This window comes from Triticum dicoccoides, chromosome 4A (assembly GCF_002162155.2).
Source record: "Triticum dicoccoides isolate Atlit2015 ecotype Zavitan chromosome 4A, WEW_v2.0, whole genome shotgun sequence".
NCBI lineage: Eukaryota > Viridiplantae > Streptophyta > Magnoliopsida > Poales > Poaceae > Triticum > Triticum dicoccoides.
Window position 1 is genome coordinate 541,463,907 of NC_041386.1, and position 7,094 is coordinate 541,471,000.

Here is a 7,094-nt window from a genome sequence, read left to right on the forward strand (position 1 = left end):
GCACTATCCGAAGCCCTAGCGGCTGAGGAACTGACTGCGCTGCGCTCTATGGTGAATAGGGACGACGTGGTACTCGACAAAAGATCCAAGTTCACCTCCTTTAAACCGTCGGACGAAATAGTCAAATTCCAAGTCCATCCAATGGACCCCAATAAAACAGCTTCCATCGGGGCACAGTTAAACCCTGATGTAGACGCCGCACTGCGAGAGTTCCTATGAGAGAACGGGGACATTTTCGCCTGGCACCCTTCAGACATGTCAGGAAATCCCACGCAGGCTGGCCGAGCACAGCTTAAATATCCAAACAGGATTCAAACCTGTCAAACAGGCTCTTCGGCGTTTTTCCGAACCTAAGAGACAGGCCATGGGAGAGGAGCTAGCAAAGCTATTGGTGGCCGGATTCATCAGAGATATAAAACATCCGGACTGGCTAGCAAACCTGGTGATGGTACCAAAGAAGGACAAATCCTGGCGCCTGTGTGTTGATTTTAAAGACCTTAACAAGGCTTGCCCAAAGGATCCCTTCCCCCTCCCCCGCATCGATCAAATTATCGATGCTACCGCAGGACACGATTCGTTGTGTTTCCTCGACGCATATTCCTGCTACCATCAAATCAAGATGGCAGAACTAGACCAAGCCGCAACGGCATTTATCACACCATACGACCCATTCTGCTTCAACATGATGCCCTTTGGGCTCAAAAATGCCGGTGCAACATATCAGCGCATGATTCAGACATGTCTGGCAAGCCAGATCGACAAAACAGTGGAGGCATATGTAAATGATGTGGTCGTCAAAACAAGACATGTTGAATCTCTAGTAGACGACTTGAGGCTCACATTTGATAACCTCCGAACATACGACATCAAGCTCAACCCAGAAAAATGCGTTTTCGGTATTCCAGCAGGAAAGCTCTTGGGCTTCATTGTATCTGGTAGAGGAATTGAAGCAAATCCAGCCAAGATCCAAGCTCTGTCACAACTAGATATCCCAAAGGACCTCAAACAAATACAAAAGTTAACCGGATGCGTGGCGGCTCTAAGCCGCTTTATCTCCCGCTTGGGAGAAAAGGCCCTACCCCTTTACCGCCTCCTTCGGCGCACCGAACACTTCAAATGGACGGATGCAGCCACGGTCGGACTCGATGAAATAAAAGCCATACTGGCAACAAACCTAGTCCTGGCCACACCAAACATTGGCGAACCAATGTTATTATACATTGCAGCAACACATCAGGTTGTAAGCGCAGTGCTCGTCGTTGAACGAGAAGCGGACGGACACAAATTCCCCCTTCAAAAGCCGGTCTATTATGTGTCCACTGTCCTCACTCCCTGCAAATCACGGTACCCGCATTATCAAAAGATTGCATATGCGGTATTCATGGCATCCCGGAAACTACGACACTACTTTCAAGAGTGTTCAATAATAGTAGCCTCGGAAGTACCACTTAACGATATTATAAACAACCGTGACGCAACGGGCCGGATTGCAAAATGGGCCATTGAGCTCCTCCCGTTTGACATAACTTATAAGCCACGGCGAGCCATCAAGTCGCAAGTCTTGGCCGACTTCGTCGCAGAATGGACGGAGGCCGAACTCCCTAAAGAGTACGGCACATATTCAAATTGGATCATGCATTTCGACGGCTCCAAGATGTTGTCCGGACTGGGGGCCGACGTTGTTTTGACGTCCCCCACAGGAGACACAGTTCATTACGTACTCCAGATTATGTACACGGACTCCAACAATGCAGCCGAATATGAGGCCCTTTTACATGGTCTCTGGATGGCAGTATCCATGGGCATTCAATGCCTAGAGGTGTGCGGGGACTCGAACCTCGCAATATCCCAAATAAATGGAGACTTCGATGCCAAGGATCCAAAAATGGCAGCTTACCGCAACGCCATCCTAGAAATGTCAGCTCGGTTCGAGGGGCTTGAATTTCAACATATAGCCCGGGAAAATAATCAGGCGGCAGATGTCCTGGCACGCATCGGCGCAAAACGCGATGTAGTCCTCCCCAACATATTCTTGGAAAGGTTGTTCAAGCCATCCGTAGTATGGGAAGGGGAGCCGAACAATAACAGCCTGGACCCAACCGCACTGCCCGACACCGAACATCCTGACACAATCGGAGGCTTTGCCAATGAAATAACACCTCCAGCCCACGTAATAATGGCCGTCATCGCCCCGTGGACAGAACCATTCCTCCCCTACCTTACTAGGCAGGAACTCCCCGAGGACCAAAATGAGGCACGCTGTATAGTGCGGCGATCCAAAGCCTATAGAGTCCACGAGGGAGAGCTTTATAAGAAAGGCACTACCGGAGTCCTTCAAAGGTGCATCTCCGAAGAGGAGGGGCGGAACCTCCTGGCTGAAATTCATGACGGACTCGGCGGTCATCATGCTGCAGCTCGGTCCCTTGTAAGCAAGGCCTTCCGTACGAGCTTTTATTGGCTGACGGCCCGGGCAGACGCTCAGGACTTAGTCCAACGATGCATCGGTTGCCAGCTCTTTGCAAACCAAAGCCATATGCCACCCACCGCCCTCCAAACTATCCCCATTACTTGGCCCTTCACGGTCTGGGGGCTTGACATGGTTGGACCCCTTAAAGGCGGAACCCACAAGCAAAAATACTTACTGGTCATGGTGGATAAGTTCACCAAATGGATAGAATCCAAGCCTGTTAAGATGGCCGAATCCGGACCGGTGATAGACTTTATATCCGGGGTTGTACACCGTTACGGCGTCCCCCACAGCATCATCACTGATAACGGCACGAACTTCACGGCCGACGAGGTAAAACTCTGGTGCAAAAACATGGGCATCAAGCTCGATTATGCTTCCGTCTATCACCCACAAACTAACGGCCAGGTCGAACGTGCAAATGGTCTTATCATGAGCGGCATCAAACCCAGATTAGTGCGGTCCCTCAAGGAATCTAACACGCACTGGGTAGAGGAGCTCGACTCCGTACTCTGGGGGCTGCGGACCACGCCGAATCGCACCACCGGATACACACCATTCTTTATGGTGTACGGCGCAGAGGCAGTTTTGCCTTGCGACATAATTCATGACTCACCTCGAGTGCGCATGTACGAAGAAAGAGAAGCCAAGCTCGATCGGCAGGACAGCTTGGAAGCATTGGAGGATGAGCGTGACGTGGCAAAAGCCCGTTTCGCATTCTATCAACAGCAGGCTCGAAGATACCAAAGCAGAGAAGTATGGGCCAAAAATTACAACATTGGCAAATTAGTTCTACGACTACCGGACAAGAAAAAGGACAAACTCAAGCCCAAGTGGGAAGGTCCCTTCATAATTGACCAAGTCCTGACTGGTGGAGCGTACCGCCTGCGGGATGCATCGGATAACCGACTCGAGCCGAACCCATGGAACGCAGCCCGTCTCCAAAGATTCTATGCCTAGCGCCGGACTCTGTGTTCGTCTCCTTCCTCTGTCCATTTTTTATATATTTTTTGTCTTACATTTCTCTTCTCTCTCTCTCTCTCTCTCTCTCTCTCTCTCTCTTATAGCCTTTAAAGGCTCATAGATTGACGCGCTATCCGCGCTCATTAAACCTGGGGGCTTCTTTAAACAGAAGCTTATTCATACGGGCTTCATGCCCAACACATGTGTCACACTTCCGCATGTAGCTTTTATTCACCATTATATGCATCAATATGACTTAAGTTTTGGCCAAGCTGGGTTGCCTGGCTCCTGTGCTTACCCCTACATTCTTGATTGTTCGGCTAGGTGGTAAAGGGAGCACCTCTGCGATTGTTACTGCCGGGTCAGCTGGACATGTACCTCAGACTGGGTGAAGCCGAAAGCTAGCATTCTTAAGGGAATATTCGGTCGGTGAACTAAAGATGATCTTTTTTATTTTTATCTATACGCCCCTAGATGTTTTTCCTACGTTTCTTTTCGCAGCATGGACATGCACCTTAGGGCATGCCTCCCAGGGAAAGGAACCCCTAACGGAACTATTCTCCCTGGAAGATGTTTCTTACTAACCATGTAATATAACATAACTAGTCGGGCACTTGTCTGTTCACGCACTAATGACCCCTACGCCTGGTCTCCATGCATTCCCCGGTTCCTATATATCCGCATGGGAATTCGGACACACTCCGGACCGTCAGGTCCCGAGGCTGAAGCGAAAAGGTCGGCCATGACAAATAATCTACAATCCAGCTAGAAGGCATTATAAATGTCAATTAAATTACATAGTCATTTTGACTGATTGTATTCCTCTTCAATACCATCTAACAGGCTGTCTAATTTACAGTCCTGCTGGGAATACTTTGCGGCCAACTCTACTTGGCCGTATACTAAGCTTACAGGGATCTCCTTCCCATCGGGCCCTACAGGACCGACCTCGGCCATGTGGTTGGGGTCAGCCTTTACGTACCGCGTCTTCACCATGGCCCAGGCCTCCCTAGCACCTTGACGGCAGGCCGATATCTTCCACAACCGGAAGCGCCGCCGTGCTCCCTTTAGCTTCTCCGCAAGCTCTCCAGGACCTTCAGGCATGGAGACGGATGGCCATAGGGCCTGGGCGACGCCTTGCATCGCCTGTCGAACTCGATCGAGCAGTTGCGAGAGCTCGGGAAGAAGGTCACCCGTAGAACCAGGCATCTCCTCTGCAGGACGACCTGTTAGCACACCTACAGACATTGCTCTCTTAGTCGACTTCCCCGCCGAACTTTCTTTCAAAGGTTCATTCAAGCACTTACTAAATATGTCGCCTGGAAGCCGCTGATTCTCCTTCACGGAGTCTGACAGCCGGGCACGAACATCTTTTGGCTCGACGCCCAGCTTAGTGTTGGCATCTTGGAGATCGTTCTTCTCCCGCCTCACCTTTGTCAGCACCTTCTCACCAGCCTTTAGCTGGCGTAGGAGGTGTTGCCTTTCCGGATTCAATCCAGCGCCATCTGCAATTTCATTTGTCAGATTCGCACCCATGCCGTGCTTCGCAAAATACTTATCTTTCGAAGTGTATATTACCAGCGGGGGTCTCCTTGGGCTCCCCTGCCGCGGCTAGTGCCGCCTCAAGTTGGGATTTGCACTCTTCTAGCTCCTTGGACAGTAGGGAATTCTTTTCTGTAAGAACCAGCATAAACAAATGATCCTTAAATCAGTTATTCTAACTGTTTCAAGTCTCGGGGGCTACTGGTATATATATATAATTACCAAAATTTTCTTACCCGTATGTCTTTTACATATTGCTCCGTGGCTCTGGCTAGACCATTTTGAGCAGCACGGAGGTACGCATCTCTCGAGTTGAAGGCATCTAACGCCCCTTGGGAGAAACAAGCGTCGCGAAGAATTGTCCGGTGACGCCTGTGGTTCATGGCACTCTCCACCTCAGAGTTGGTGGCAGACAACCCATCCACATCCTCCGTCGGAGGAGCGTCTGGCACGCGCCTTGCGTTCGCCTCCGCCTCCGGACCAGGCTTTGGAGCCTGGCTGGTGGAGGCGCGATTGGCAGCCTCTCCGGATATAGTCCGGTGAGGTCTCTTTGTCCTGAAGAGAGCACGAGTGTCAATGTGCCTCAAAGGTATAACACCTGGGATAAGGGGGCGCGCCATACCTTTGCGCTGACGCCTCGGTCTGGACTACACTTCTTTTCTGCCCACGGGGCCCTGCGGCCCCTCGTTGGCTTGTCGCCGCAGGTTCGGCCTTCCGCCTTAAAAACCTCCCCTGCAAAGTTCGGTTGTAATCAGGAAACTGAAAACACGAGAGGGCGGACACCTATTCGGGGTACTGGGACTTCGATCTCAATTACCTGTGAGGCTGGGATTAGCCCTGGGTAATCGGTCGTAATGGCCACCAAGGCATTGTCCTTGCTCAATTGATGGAACACTCCATCAATCAGCTCCACGGATATGTCCGGATCCTCTTGAGAGGCCGGGTCGAGGGACCGTCCTGGGTCCTCGGGTTGTGGAGGAGGGGTGCTTATTTCCTTAACAGCCCGGCGCAGTTCCTGCGTTGAAGTCGTCAGACTGAATATTTAACAATGGGAATACAAAACGGATGGGCAAGTAAATACGACCGCTTACCCAGCTTGGGGGATTGTGCATAGAGAATCCACCCTGTGGGTTGACGCGGAGAACTTCCTCCTGTTCTCCCTTATACAAAGTGGACAAGATCTTTAGTAGAGCGACAGCTGAATCCGGCCCCTTACGGCCGTAGCGGGTGGCGTCGTCCTCCCCGTTGAAGTCCCACATGGGATGGCTTCTATACTGAAGCGGTTGCACCCCCCGCATAATGCATTCGGCCATAACCCCGATCATGGTTAGTCCGGAATGGGCTAACAATCTTATTCGGCCCATCAGGTAAATGATGTCCCTGTCACTTTCCCTCTAAGGGCTCCGTGGACGCCAGCTTAGGCGCTTCTTTAAGGGAGCACTGTCGAATTCAGGGAGGCCGATCCGGACAGGATCCGGCAGCGGGACGTCTTCTATATAAAACCATTCCGAGGGCCAGTCTTCGGACGCCTTCTTTGGGGTTCCGGACAGATATCCGGTCCCGGCGATGCGCCACACTTCGGCTCCGCCCACTTGATACATTGACCCCTCCTTAGAGCGGGGCACAAGGCAGAATAGCCTTTTCCATAGCCCAAAATGAGCCTCGATACCCATAAACAGCTCGCAGAGGGCTACGAAGCCCGCGATATGCAATACAGAGGCAGGCGTGAGATTGTGTAGCTGGAGGCCATAGAACTCCAGGAGCCCCCGGAGAAATGGATGGATTGGAAATCTGAGCCCCCTTATTAAATAAGGGACGAGGCACACCCGCTCTCCTTTGGAGGGATTAGGGGCACTCTCCGCTTGCTCTCCGCCATTATAGATGGCAAGGCCGGCTCGAACCGGGACCATATAGGCCGGGGGGAGAAATCCCTTGGTCTGGAGCGTCACTAGCTCACTGTGCGGGATGGAGCATCTCTCCCAATATCCAGGCTGAGGGCTAGAAGGGCGAGAGGAGGAGTCACGACGGCTGGCCATGGTGGAATGGACCTTTGTCGGCTGCGCTCTGATGAACACTCGCGAACGGGAGAAGATGTGGTTTGGATCTAAATCCTCGTCCTCTT